This window comes from Pinus tabuliformis, chromosome Q (assembly GCF_031772625.1).
Source record: "Pinus tabuliformis cultivar Carrire ecotype Pingquan chromosome Q, CPIR1, whole genome shotgun sequence".
NCBI classification, from domain to species: domain Eukaryota; kingdom Viridiplantae; phylum Streptophyta; class Pinopsida; order Pinales; family Pinaceae; genus Pinus; species Pinus tabuliformis.
The window spans coordinates 822083540-822099219 of record NC_142296.1 but is presented as its reverse complement, the minus strand read 5'-3'; the positions used below and the strand labels follow the sequence as shown (position 1 = coordinate 822099219).

General features: G+C 37.6%; 1 long non-coding RNA gene and 2 pseudogenes across 1 annotated transcript; all 3 read right to left on the bottom strand.

Moving 5' to 3' along the window:
* Positions 1-3207: 3207 nt before the first annotated feature.
* On the bottom strand, positions 3208-3965 carry LOC149222166 (uncharacterized). The gene is made up of 2 exons (XR_016249409.1): positions 3751-3965; positions 3208-3578 (listed from the first exon to the last, which is right to left on the bottom strand). It is a non-coding gene; the product is annotated as an uncharacterized LOC149222166 (long non-coding RNA).
* A 1490-nt stretch (positions 3966-5455) lies between these two features.
* LOC149222165 (malate dehydrogenase, mitochondrial pseudogene) lies at positions 5456-6631 on the bottom strand (annotated as a pseudogene).
* Positions 6632-7064: 433 nt separating this feature from the next.
* Positions 7065-13290, bottom strand: LOC149222164 (uncharacterized; annotated as a pseudogene).
* Positions 13291-15680: the final 2390 nt, after the last annotated feature.

Below are 15680 nucleotides of genomic sequence, written 5' to 3'. Positions count from 1 at the left end.
TCATCAAATTCAATTTGATATTTGAATGATAATAGAAGTTCACTGATGAACCTTTGGATTGTTTCTTTCCCATCTTGAGCTCATGGAATTCTTTAACCTTTCCATAATTATATCTCTCAAACAAGTACTTCTTCCTAAAGATTCTTTCAAACTCATCCCAAATCATATCCTCTTCCCTTGTTCCTCTAACATGATTAATATCTTCCCACTAGATATCTACTTATCCCTTGAGACTGGACGTAGTTATCTTGGCTTTCATGTTCTATTAATAATCATGTAAATTGAATAACTTATTCGTCCAAAGAAGCCATGCTTCGACATCTTCTGACTTTTTCATTTCCCCATCAAATATAGGATGCCTAGCTTTCTTGAACTCTTATGGAAAATACCCCCTCTCACTCCTTGTGTAATGATGTTGGCGGTAATGGTGATGATGTCTCTCAGAACTAGAGCTAGAACAAATTCCATGAGTACTAGCCCTCCTATCAAGTGTATACAAGGATTTTTTGCCTCTCACCATATCATATATGTCTGTCTTGTACCCTTTCTAAGACCTGCTTCCATCTACACCATCAATATTTTCTTCCTATCCATAATTGATCCACAGTTGTCCCTACTTCTGCAAATCTACAAGGCTCTAAAGAATCACTTCATTAACCTTGACTTGTTTTTCTTGAGCTTTGGTAAGCCTTTATGGTGCCTCAATAAACCTCTCATTGTCTGCCTTACAACTCACAATTTTTGTGATCAAGCTTCTCAATGTGTCTGCCAAACTAGGAGAATGTCCTTCTCCTTACTACTCAACTGATATCTCCCACCCTAACTGTAGAATTTCTTTGTAGATTCAAACTGCTAATTGTAATTTACTAAAACAATAGACTTGAATATACTCTACTCATAAATCACGATTTTTAAATCACGAAGCATATAAGAGAAACAATTCAATAAACACATTACACAATGATTTCCTTGAGAAATCCACAGCTAAAAACCCTTGCTCTATGTATATTTCATTAGTCATAAAATATGAGAATTTTACAATGCTTTTCTCAAGCCAGAGCAACCTCTGCACTATCTTTATCTATCTCACGGCTTCCTAGACAAGCCCAGGCCAATACTTAACCAAATTTTGGCCTTCCCAAGTCTCTATTCTCTTGCATTGTTTCCTTGGGACTTGACCCCCTATTAATTAGGGAAATTCCTCAGTATGAATTGTGCAATCCTCATAGGCCTTCCTCTGACTGCATGCACCACCTGTACAATTCGGATGATTATACAAATGATAGTACAATGTCCCTTAACTCCAATCTCAATTGGGTAACTCTCAAATCTAACATGCATGAGTTATTAATGAGTGAATCATCAGTTAACTAGTTGAACACACACTACAACAAAACCAGCGATTTGCGCCAGATTTAGTGCCAGATTTTAGTGCATTTTTTTTGTAATTGTGATGAGCAACCTGGCGCTAAATCTGGCTCTATTGTACAATTTTTAAAGCGTCCTTTTTTGCACCTAATTTTGCATCCCTTTTCAGGCTAGATTTTGCATCATTTTTTACACCAAACTATGCATCATTTTTTGCGTCAAATTTTGAACCAAGATTTGCATCTTATTTTATGACAGGTTTTGCTTCTAGTTTTGTGTCATTTTTTGCATCTATTTTTCATTCTCTTTTGCTTCCTATTTTGTGTCATTCTTTGCTTCCATTTTTGCACCATCATTTGCATCAAGTTTACACTGTATTTTGAATCCAATTTAACGTCTTTTTATGCATCCATTTTGTGTCAGTTTTTGCATCTAGTCGTACGCCAGGTTTTGTATCTAGTCTTACACTAGTTTTTGCTTCTATTTTTGCACCAGCTTTGGTGCCTATCTTTGCACCATGTGTTGAATTTGATTTAGCACCAAATTTTGCATCCATTTTTGTGCCCATTTTTGCATCTTTTTTTGGACCATTTTTTACATCCACATTTACGTTTGATTTGTCTCCATTTTTCCCATCTCATTTTGCACCATATTTTGCGTCATTTGTTTCATCCAATTTTGCATCATTTTTAACACCATCTCTTGCATCTAATGTTACATCATTTTGAGCATCGAAATTTGCATTTATATTTGCATCTTATGTTGAGTCATGTGTTGTGTCCACCTTTGCATCTTATTTTGTGTCTAATGGTACATTCAATTTAGAGCCATTTTTTACGTCTACTTTTGTATTTGTTTTTGCACCAAGTTTTGCATCCAATTTTAAGCTATTTTATGCCCCTTTTTGCACCATTTTTTTGTGTCTACTTGTGTCCAATGTTGCACCATTATTTACACCGACTTTTTCATCCAATTTTGCATTTTTTTGGTGTCTAGTTTTACATCGTTTTCACCATCCAAATTTGCATCTTTTTTTGCCTCATTTTGTGTCCACATTTGCATATAATTTTGTGTCTGAGTTCGAGCCTAAATTTGCATGTGATTAGGAATCATTTTTTACATCCAATATGGCATCCTTGGTTTCACCTTTTTTCAGCCCCATTTTGCATCTTGTTTTATGTCTTTTCTTACATCTTTTTTTTTTCCTTTTTTGCAACCAAGTTTGCATCCCAAATTTACACCATTATTTGCATCATCATTTGGCATATTAATTTGTAACGTTTTTTGTTTCTTTTTAATGCTCAACTTTGCATCTTATTTTACATCTAGTTGTTGTCTTTTTTTGCATCTAATTTGGTGCCCATTTATGTGTCCTTGTTTTTGCCCAATTTGATATCCTTTTGTATGCCATGTTTTGTTCCCTTCTTTGTGTCAACTATTGCACAATTTTTCACTTCTAATTTAAAACACTTTGTATGTCAATTGTTTGCATTTTGTATTAATTCCTAGTTTAACATCCAATTTTACTTTCAATTTTGCATCCATGGTTACGTCCGCATTTGACTTCTTATATAGAGTATATTTTTCTTTACATATATGACCCCCTTTATAGATTCATAGTGAAATATATGATAGTTTCTAAATATCATTAAAGCAGATATCACAATTCAAAATCATTTGTAAAGAAATTTAAGAGAAATTGACAACATCCATCCAAAAAAATAACAATGTGTCATTAACAATTTTCAAAACATGTATAAAATAGCAACATAATACTAATAAAATCAGTATTATTTTTAATCAAAACAACTAAAATTCAAATATGATTAACAAATCAAAATATTTCATGAATATCGTTACGATAAATTAACAACATACATAAATCAAACTCATCGTATGATTACAAAATCAAAATGTCTCATTGATATAGGGTAAATTCACAACACCCATCTAAACATAACAATGTCATTCTACATAATAATTTCTTCATAAAAAACAATGCATGTGCATGCCTAGCTACCACCACCAAGATCATCCTCATGATCATCTTGACCATCCTCATTACTCTGATCCACATCATCACCAACACCGCAACTATCATCATCATCTCCTCCTTCACCACCATCATCCTCATCCTCATCCTCATCATCTCCTGATATATGTTGAACATAATTTGGATCATCGTCTTGGCAATCATTACCTATAGCATTCTGACAAAAAAAATCAATATTACATGTTAGTATTAATTACATAACACAACGCATGTTTTTGTTATACAATGTTAACCATAAAATTAGGTAAGATATAATATCTAATAGTACTAAAAAATAAAATGAAAATATGGTTTAAAAGTATATTGGAAATCCAACTAAGATTACATACCATAGAGTCCATCCAAACAACAAATTCAACCCATCTCTTTTGTTGCAGCACCTCCTTTTCCAAATGATTTGGAGGTCTTCAGGGTAAAAATATATATCCCATGGTTTATATTTGGCCTTAAAAAACAGTAGAAAAAAAAAATTGAGAACACAGGAGCAAGATGAAAAAGGAATTGCATGTCTAAACATTTTGAAGTCTCAAAAAGCATTCATCAACATAGAGAAGACTACAACACTACTCTTCACTTCCATGTTTTCAACTAATGGATTTAACTGACGAGCAATGTTTTTTGCATGAACCATGCTCAAATGCTCAAGATGAGGTAATGAATGGATGCTATGCGCCTATCTGTGAATTGCAACCACAGGCATACATGTAAGTGCAAATTTGTAAATCTCATACCCAGATTTACCCATCATCAAGCACACAACTTTTGCGGGATCCATTTGACATATCTTATGTTTAAGAAGGAATAACATCCTTGAAGAGACTCATGGCTTTTCTTAGGGAAGGATCTTTGCATGCAGAATCTAGATTAACTCTGAACATTTCAATCAAACTAAGGTAAATGAAAGGCAACAATCCATCGGTCAAACCTCACAGGTTAAAAGCACCCGCTGAGTTTCACACAAATGAGAAAGCCTAAGGGAAAAGATTTGAGACATGCATGCTACATGATTTCATGTAGGATAAGTACCTAAGCTTAAGGCAAAAGATTTGAGACATGCAAATGTATGAAGTACAAGATTCAGATAAAGAGAAAGAAGCTCCTTCATGCCATATTCTCACTGACAGTGAATCTCAGATTAGGTACTTATCAAGCATGAAATCATGTTGCATGCCAAGCATGAAATCATGAAGCACACACCATGATAAGATTATTTGACTCCAACTACTGCATCAAGATGAAAAATTCAGCACTCTAGACAGTCACATAAGAATAAAAAAACATTCAAAAGATATGAATGCATATTGGCCACTATAGAGGACCAAAACATAAACTTACGCCATAGACAGTGTGGCTGAACCTTTCCCTGCTTTTGCTTCAACAACTTCAGTTCCTCCATCCTATGTGCGCTTTGTCAAGGCTTTAATGTCCTCCTCAGACAATACAGAGTTTGGCTTTGGTGTTGCCTAAAAAAAATTATCAAAACAAAAAAGTGTTAGTTCCCTTTTTAACTGTATTGAAGGGTAGGTAATTATGATCTCATTTTATCTTTGATAAATTAATCTTCTAATATCCAAGAGTAAAGAACAAACTCAAGATGAGGATCCAACAAAGTCATATACATGTGAAAAAAGTGGAAGAATTTTAACACCCGCATGTCCACCTACAACAGGAACATCAACTTCTGCAGACATCATAGGATGACATCAACAACAAACATAAAACTGAGAATTGTATCTAATGTTAATAAAAGCATGATGTTGGTAAGATCCTACAGCATATCATGTATTGGGTCTAGCCCAGATGGTTGTGTGCAAAGACTGTTATCCTTCCCACCCGGGTTCAATTCCCTCAAGTGACATCTTGAGCTGACTATATTTCTGATGGCCTTGAGCCCTATGATACCATCCTTGAAATGAGGAGAAGTGCCTGGCATGTTTGCCCAGGATGCATATTTCATGATTAAATTATAAAAAGTAAAAATATTTTACAGAATACTAAATATTTGAGAGTAGCTAAGCATAACAAGCCAGAATTTTAAACACCTTCAACAGGAACTCCTGCTTTTGAAGCATAGAACGTCTTTGCGCGGACAACATCAAGAGTAGTAACACCAAAGAGTTTCTTTTCATTATAGGTCCCTGCCTTCTTAAAAACCTCAGCAGCTATTGGTACAGTAGAATTTACAGGATTGCTGATCATATTTACAATTGCCTGCCATGGATATCAAGTCCTTAGCAATGCCATAAAAACCAATTCTAGATGATTTCTTGAATCCAAATATACCATTCCTGATAGAAGGAAAACATTATCCAGTACACTCTCCCCCCTCTCCATATCTCTATCTATATAATATGTAACAATATACTATACATACTTTACACACACACCAGTACATGAACAAAACAAATAATTGTGAAACATACTTCTTTATCTATTAACTTGCCACACTAATGGTAGTACATACTGATTGTATGTACTATATAATGTTATAGAGGATACCTCGTGATCAAGTGGATTTGTGCACAGTTAAATAGAAGACCAAGGATATTTTTTATATTGATATTCATATGCCAATTTTCTCAAAAGTCCAAAAGCTAAGTTACTAACTACAAGAGGAGAAACAAGAATAACAGGGCTTTAACAGTGGCTGCAAACTTGCATTGGACTACACAGCTAATTACTCTTAAGTTCATTTCAGTTAGTATTTCCTTCTTATGGGAAAAAGTTAGTTGCAATTTGTCTAAATAAAGAGTCAATAATGACTCAATCACCTATTCGTTTGACTCAAAGAAGTCTTCAAGCTTCGTTAACCTCTCCAGTAGAATTGATTATATACAAGAACAGTATGTAAATCTAGATCAACAACTTGCTTAAAGATTCTTGCAAATATGTATTTGTATATATTGCCATCTCTATAGATCTCAAACATACAAAGCCTTCGACAAAGCAACTTACAATGAACGTCATGCTTATTCCTATGAAATAGTCAATAAGAAAATCGCATGAAAACAAAAACTTCAAAGAAGATCATAAATCATGACAACTTACCTCTGGGCAGTATTTTGCAATTGCAGAGCAAAGAGATTTAACAATCCCTGCATTGATGTTGAAGAGATCATCACGGGTCATGCCAGGTTTTCGAGGCACACCAGCAGGAATGATCACAACATCTGCATTCTCCAATGCAGTGCCAAGTTGTTCCTCTCCCATATATCCTGCAACCTGCACCCAGGTCACACTGCTGTGAATTACTGACAAGGTCGTGACACAAGCATGATAAAATCAATATGGCAGTACCAAATTAAATGATAAATATGTAGACCAAAAAATAAGAAAAGAAATTATTATCGCAAAGTTCCAAAAGAAGTAAAACTTGTTATCCTTGTTCCATGACCCAAGAAATGGTATGTCCTCCTCATAGTGAACAAGAATAGGATTATTTGTATTCTATAGTAAAATCCACCTTTTGGCTTTTACCGAGGAGATAGAGCACCAAAAGCAATGATTATGCTCGTAGGAGATTGAAGACCTATACCAACCCACGTTTCAATAAGTCTTTGTTTTGAATACAATGTGGTAGGAAGATAAAAATGTAAAAACATAAGCTAATTCACAGCAGAAACAAGACATAGGTAGAAAGAACAAATAATTTATGACAAGATCCCTGTTGATGAATCTAGTCAGCCATATGGTGATCAATTAGAGATCAATGCCTTTCATGATTTCATCGTCAAAAGAATGGACATTCTTATAACAAAACATTTTACCATCTCCCTAGCTTTATTCTTTGGCAGCCATGGCTTCCACCTCTACTCTTTGGTTTGTTCAGAATTTCAATTATTTCAGTGCTTATTGTGTGTCATCATGGTACTGTCATCATCTGCTGGCTGTTCTGTACAAGTCGTCACACTAGCAAATTATGAAGAGCCCTCTATCTACACCCTTTCCAACATATCACATGCCCCAGAGTCCTCCGCTCTTCAATGAGGTTAGCAACTGTACTAGATGGCTTCATGGAAATAAGCTTCCTGCAGGTTTACATAGGACTGTGACAGCATTCTTGACATGACTTAATATGGCAAAGTTCCAACCACCTAATGCAGCGTTTCCAAATATGAGAACATGGAACTGTTAACTTCCCTTTGTGATGTTTCAAGTTTTACACTGTCAGAAAAGTAAATCTAGGCCAAAATTATAACATTTACCAGTCAAAATTTATATGAAATTCAATCTCAAAAGGTAGAGCCTTTTGTTTATTACCGTCCATATTACCTGAAAAAAGATAAACCATATTTGCATGTTGTAACTCTTTGTTCTGTGCAATAATATGTGAAGCAATTCTCCAACAACAAAAAAATCTGGAGGTCAATTTTCTGTCACATTAACAGTAGTGTCTCTATAATCTCTAATGGCAATGAGAGTTTAGCAACAGTAAACAGTATGGGAAGGAATGTCTCTTGGTCTAGATTTGAGGAAAATGATTACCAGCCCATCTGAACGAATACATTGATCAAGCATACACTTACCCTTCTTCAAGGGAGTATACATGTTGCATCACCACACTATTTGAAAGGCTTTAACCTTCTCTATTTGCCAACATTTTTACGATAGTCATACTGATAATCCTGTTAAACCATCACCAACACTGAAATTTGATAACAAGGAAAGAAACTGTTAAAACAGCAAACAGCAGAGAGATCCAGAAATAAAAGGATCCAGTCTTTTGAGAATCAATTTTGGTATGTAATTGTTTCACAGTAGAAGAAAAGACCAATAATCTTAAGGATAATCATATATTTTTCTCTATAGATGGAAACCCAGAATGCATCAAAGTGAGAAAAAATAAAAACATCCTCGTCACCTTTCAAAACTCATTTGGTAGATTGGAATATGTTAATGGATTTGGCTCACAACCGCTGGCCATCATCTCTTCAAAGATTGCATATGCACGATCCACTCTGCCTGCTATGCTAAACGTGCGAATTAGTGCATTGTAGGTAGCAACATTTGGTTCATAACCCCTAGAAAGGAGTTCTGCATATACCTCACCTGCTTCCTCCATCATACCAACCTTTCCAAGGTGACCTATCAAGGAATTGTAAGCAAACAAGTTTGGGATAGAACCACTGTTCTTCATTTCCTCAAAAACTTTAAATGCTTCCTCCAACTTTTCAGCTGTGCCCAGTCCATCAATGATGATATTATACACAATTGTATCAGGCTTCAAGCCACTAGACTTCAGTTCTACAAAGAAATGAAAAGCCTCATCTACCCTATCAACCATACAAAGACTGCCTATGAGAATAGTGTATGATTTTACATCAGGTTTTATGCCCTCTGCTACCATTCTCTCGAAAAGCTGACAAGCTTCATCTACATCCCCTACCTTCCCAAAGGCGTTCATGAGAATATTGTAAACTGCACAATTAGGCCTGCACCCGTTTTCAATCATTTCTTGAAAGAAGTGATTGGCCTCAGAATACTCTTCCTGCCTTACCAAGTCCATCAATAAGAGGACCATAAGTAGATGGGGAGAGAAGATATCCCCTCTTCACCATATGACCATACAAATCTATGGCTTCATCCACTCTACCGGCCATCACAAGACCTGATATGAGGGTGTTGTAGTTTACTGTATTCATCTTGCATCCTCTAGCACGCATCTCATCAAGAAGCTTGAAAGCATCATCCATCTTTCCAGCCTTTCCAAGAGCATCAAAGAAGGCGTTGTAAGTGTAAACATTTGGATTACAACCTGACTTCTTCATTTGTTTGAAAAGATCCCAGGCAATATGCATATGGTTGGCTTTACATAACCAATCAATAAGAGTATTGTCAACAATAGTGTCAAGAGCAACGCCTCGATCTTTTGATTCTTCAAATACTCTGTGAGCGTCAAACACTCTTCCTGCTTTGCATAGGGATTTGATGAGAGAGCGTACCACATATATGTATTGACTACCACCCTTAGCCAACATTTCTTCATAGGTCAAGATTGCCTCATCCAACCTGCCCACTCTGCCCAGGCCATCAATTAGGGCTGCACAAGCAACATCATCGGGAAGCAGTCCCATCACATCATAGAACTCCTTGAACACTCTCAAAGCATAATCCATTTGCCCAGCTTTTGCAAGCCCTGGCAAAACAGTACCCATAGTTACAAGGTTTGGAGAAAATTTGTTTTTCATATCTTCAAAGAGCTGGCAAGCTTCATCAATTCTATTTGTTTTTATGAAACCATAAATTAGTATGTTGTAAGTTATCTCATCAGGGTAACACCCATTTTCTGTCATCTCTTGCATTATCTTGAAAGCAATATCTACCTCTTTATTCTTACAGAGACCATTCAACATTTAATTGTGTGTAATAACATTTGGTGGGCATCCCTTTTCCCTCATTCGTTGAAATAGCTCTATTGCTTCCTTAACCTTGCCATCTTTGCCAAGCCCATCTACCAGAATATTATATGTTATAACAGTGGGGGGAAGATTCACCTGCTGCATTTTGTGAAACATCTCCCATGCCTCATCTGTTCTGTCTTCCTTGTAAAGAATATCAATCAAAGTATTGTTAGTGACAGTGTCTGGTTCACACCCACTTTCTATCATCTTCAAGGTCATCCCAATAGCTTCATCCACTTTTCCTGCCTTGGCATAGCAGCATATCATGATATTATACGTGATTACATCAGGGGACAGACCTGTCCGTTTCATTTCTTCAAAAAGTTCATTCACTTCTTTAATCCTTCCTACCCTCCCGAGGCTATCTATACAAACATTGAAGGAAACAACATTTGGAGAAATTCCTTTTTTCTTCATCTGCAGAAACACGTCATATGCTTCATCAGCCTCACCATTCTTTCCATGATAATCGATGAATAAGCTGTAGGTTAAAGATGTTGGATCACACCCTTTATTGTGCATAACCTGAAAAAACTTCAGTGCATCCTCCAACCTGTTATTCTTAAGAAGACCTCCAATCAACGAATTGTAAGTATACAGATTGGGAGAACTCCCTCTCTCCACCATTTCATCCAACACTGCAAGTGCCTCATCAGTATTTCCACCTGTGCATAGGGCGTTGATAATAGTAGTAAAGGTAACTACAGTTGGAGCACATCCATCAGCTATCATCTCCTTCCAAAGCTCCCATGCAGCATCGACAAGGCCACAATCCCCATATTTATCTATCAAAGTATTGTATGTGATAGAATCAGGACTACATTTGTTGCTTCTCATCTATTTCAGTAATGCTGTCGCCTCATCCAATCTACCTGCATTACAGAGAGCATCCATTAATGTGGTGAACAACACAACATCCGGTTTGCAGCCCTCCTCCTTCATTTGTCTCCACAGGCCCCATGCTTCATCGACCTTGCCAACTCTCCCGTGTATCTTTATGCAGAGTGTGAAGGTGTACACATTGGGTCTCAAGCCAAATTTTCGCATTTCAGCCAGAAGTCCCATCACTTGTCCTGTATCTCCCATTTCTCCGCAGGCACCCATTAGTACAGAATAACATTTTAGGCTTGGCAACAATCCTTCCGAAATCATCTTCCTGTACACCACCACGGCTTCTTTCCGAAATCCTAATTTGATTAGTAATCCTATAAGACCATTGTAAGCAAAGTCACTAAGCATAAGCCCAAATTTCTTCATCTTTTCCAGGGCTGAAGGAATTTGCTCCAAACCACCTGCTATTCCGAGGTTGCGGAGAATTATTAAATAGGTCTGGGAATTAAGCCTACAACGTTGCTTTTGCATCAAATCTAAAACGCGTGCCATCTCCTTCACCATGCGGGCTCTTCCGAGGATTCTAGCATGGTATTGTAGGAATATGTGGTATTGTAGGAACCTTGGCTATAATTGAAGCCCTCCTAATTTCTCCAATAGCAATTTTATGTTCTGCTAAAGCGATTTTGCCTAATTCCACATAAGAAATTTCACAGCCCCCATGCCCATCTTGAATCTTAGCATATATAGCTTGTCCTGTATTCTCTGATAAAATATTCAAAACCTTCCTCTCTGTTTCTGCCACAGTATCTCCTCATTTGTCTTCAATAAAATTCATGAAGTTTTGGCATGAAGTAGAGACACTCTCATGCAGGGGTGATGTCTCCTTTGCAGCAGGGTAGTAGTCCACTGGTGTCACAAAAGGAACCAAATGGTGATAAATGTTTCTTTTATAATTTCTTAATTAAATATGAAAGGGGCGACATAAATCAGTTATAATTTTTTTTAATTGATGGTGACACCAACGTAAATGGTCTTTGCCCACTGGTTTAAAGGGCCTTGGAGAAGTCAAAGATACAGAGGTTGAGATACATGACTCAAGCAGAGCTCAGGTAGCAGTGATTGCAAACTTGACCAAACTTTTATGTAAATACAAACAAATGTTGTTTATATTATAACATTGGGAGGCTCCATATTTCTATCCTACAAAAATTTCCTCCAACAGCATGTAATATGAAACAGGTTTGGTTCAATTTCTAATATACCCAGTCTCATTATTCTCTGCCCTACCTTAATAGCATGCGGTTATGCCTCCCGGCCATTATACAGTCCAGCTAGACGGGAATGTTAATTACCTGTGGTCTTTTTACATCCTGGGTTAAGGTCAGAAAGCCAGATTCTGGAGCAAATCTGAAAACTGCAAATTAAACACTATGCATACAAAGTTCCAAGGAAGAAATTATGCACTGCTTGGGAGTGAAGCTTCTGGTGCGCCAAATCTGAAAACTGCAAATTAAACACTATGCATACGAAGTTCCAAGGGAGAAATTATGCACTGCCTGGGAGTGAAGCTTCTGGTGCGCCACGTGTCTTCAACAGAGGTGGGAGATATTGGCGCTGTGCTCAGCTGTTTGATGTTGGAAAGGTATCCTTCCTCTAATTCACCTGGACCATTTGAACTGCCAACACACAAATGTCTGATTTCCTCAAGCTCAGTAACAACTTGCTCCATGTGTGGTCTGTCATCTCTTTCTGACGCCAGGCATCTGAACGCTAATTCGGAAACGGCACATACCATGGCCTTCGCCTCATGGTTCTTTTCGATATTGAGCTGCGGATCCACAAGCTCATGCAAAGCCCCTTCTTGAATCTTAGCTATTGCCATGGTAGCAAGGTTGATTTCCCTGGTCTTCCGATTGGTGTCCACTGCTAATCTGGCAGAAATGATCTCCACCAAAACGACCCCGAAGCTGTACATATCGGATTTCTCTGTCAGCTGATAGCACTGATAATACACTGGATCAAGGTAGCCTGGTGTGCCCTGTGGAGAAGTGGTGACATGTGAGGCATCTACAGGCACAAGTCTGCAAAGCCCAAAATCAGCCACTTTGGCAATAAAATTTTCTCCCAAGAGAATGTTTGAGGATTTCACATCTCTATGCAATATAGGCGGATGAACACTGTGAAGAAAAGCCAAGGCCTGCGTAGTTTGAACAGCAATATTAAAGCGAGTATTCCATGGTAATCCCTTGGGGTCTTTGCGATCGCCATGAAGATGATCAGCTAGAGTTCTGTTTGGGGAAAATTCGTATACGAGCAGCAGCTGTGGGTTGTGTGCAGGGGTGCAGCCATAAAGCCGAACAATGTGTGGATGATTCAAAGTCGAAAAAATCTTAACCTCATTGATGAACTGATCAAACTGATCGACCCTCTTGGAGTTATCATGAGAAAGTCTCTTTACCGCCACAGTTCTTCCGTCGCTAAGCTTACCCAGATAGACCGACCCGAGCCCTCCAACACCAATTTCGTTCTCCTCGTGGAAGCAATTTGTTGACTAGCGAAGTGCTTCGTAAGAGAATATTGGCAAATCGCCTGTCTCACGCCCAAGCACACACGCTTCCATGTCCTTTCTCTCATATTTGCATAAATTCCTAGAACTTTTTCTTTTTTTCAGACAATACCCTAATAACAGTACCGCTATTGCTACCAAAGCAATTCCTCCAGTGGAGCAACCTGTGGTGACACGAGCAGATAGATATGAATGTGATCCTGTGTCCAACGCCGAATAAAATAATGAAAAGAAAGATACAAATTCAGTACTAAATCACCGTGGAGATACCGAATACTAGGAAGAATTATATTTACCTATTACAATGGCGGGCCGGTTTTTATGACCTGCAACGCGGTCATAACAACTATTATGAGTAAAAGCAAAATCGATAGTTTTTGCAAAGAGGGGAAATACTTGACAATATAGGGAAACACATACACATATGTCCATGGGTTCAAGAGTGCAGAATGGAGGGAACATTTAAAACATTTTTATAGATTGTGATAATTTAAGCATTGGGTCTCGTAATCGAATTGGGAGAAGGGGTTCAGGAAAAGTAGCAATGCTATTGGTGGGCATATCTCTGTATGCGAGGTGCCATCGGGACAATAGCAAATAAACGTTTTAGTTGGTTCTGAAATGTTATAACCACATCTCCCGCCACTGTTCATACAAGCACCACAGCTTCGGTTTCTCTTCGTGAGCAGTGATTTTGTTTGTATACCATTTTTATAGTCCCAAAGCTTTCTTTTAACGGTGTTATTCTATTCACTGATCCACTAGAGAAATGATTACCATGAAATCAGGTAGGAGTTTTTTGTTCGTGAAGAACGGAGGCGGGAGATGGAATCACTGGAGAAGGTCTCATCTCTTATTCATTTCCCTTGAATTTACAGTCCATGCTTAGTGAGGGTTATTTGCTTTGCTGTAGCTTACATCTTGTTTTATTCTTTTCAAGAGGAAAATTTTCGGATTTCAAATTTGGAGAGACAAACTCTATTGGTTTCGGATTTCAAATTTGGAGAGACAAACTCTATTGGTTTTCTGTCTCCATCACCGATGGATCCACTGGCTGAGTAGTACCTAACAAGGTTTTCTTCAGGCTTATCACCTGCTTAGCTTTGTTTTTATTGTCTCTACGAATTTGCAAAATCTCTGCTTTTGTGATGGAGCACAACCAATACTTAGTTACATAAACTCTTATGGTAGCCAATAAACCATTCAATGATACTTTGCAGTGAATCAAAAGGTAGCTTTTCTTTGAATGCCTTACCAATTGGAGATTTTTCCGAAAGCAATAGAAGACCTGGGACTTTTCTTGGCAACTAATTAAACACAGCAGGCAATTTTGTTGGTGATACAGAAGTCGTGGATGATGAAAGAATCACATCATGTTGTGATGGGAAAGGACATGTTGCACAGGAAAGCAGACATCACAGCTGGATGGAAGTCGGATTCAAACACATTTAAAAGAATCAAAATACTTAGGGGGGGGGGGGGGGTGTACGCATGGGAGCTAAAGGCTATATGCAAGAAGAAATAGGCATAAATCAAATCGTTATACTGGACACTCCTCAATAAAGGATAATGTTAAAGTCATTATTAGTGATAGATCTCCAAATTTTCCCACTGGTTTAAAAGGCCTTGGAGAAGTCAAAGATACAGAGGTTGAGATACATGCAGACAAAAATTGTAATATTTCATCAACCAATATTTCAAAGTCCACGCCCTTCAATAAGAATGGAATGCGAGAAGCACTTATGCATGAAAACCATTTGGGAACTGATTTGGGTGGGCTACAGAGGCAGGACACTCATAGGGATGCTACCATATATCCACAATGAAGGAAATCATATTGGCATTAAGGTTGATATAAGTTCTGACAATATCCAAAGCCATCAGCATCCTAAAGAGGTCAATGTGGCTCAAGACGCAGTTCCAAGAAATGTTGCAGCATCGATGGTGGTTAGTGAAGAGACATATCAAACTTCATGCCAAGAAAATGATAAAGTGGGTATAGATAAATTTGTCCAGAATGCTATTGTATTGGAACCAAGTCTGAATAGGAGGTATGATGGTTGATTGAAGATGAGGAGAATGTACATGTTGAACAGGAAAATAGTCAACATCGTTCATCCACAACTGCAGTTGATGTTGGCAAACTGAACATATCAGGAACTAATTCATCTCATACACATGAGAAACCTGACTTAAATGAATGTGCCTGTAAGAAACATTCAATGTCTGAGAGGTTACTAGAAAGTACAATTTTGGACAATACAAAGGAAACATCTTCATCACATTATAAGGATTTGCATACGAGGAGCAGAGCCAATTCTATGTATGAAGATAAACTTTTAGGGGTCACCGCTGTTAAGATAAAGACTGAAGAAGGATTACCCGCTAACACCGAAGATCACAAATATTCAGGATGTAAAAGGAATGAAAATTCCTCTTTTGTACTAGAAAAGGAGGT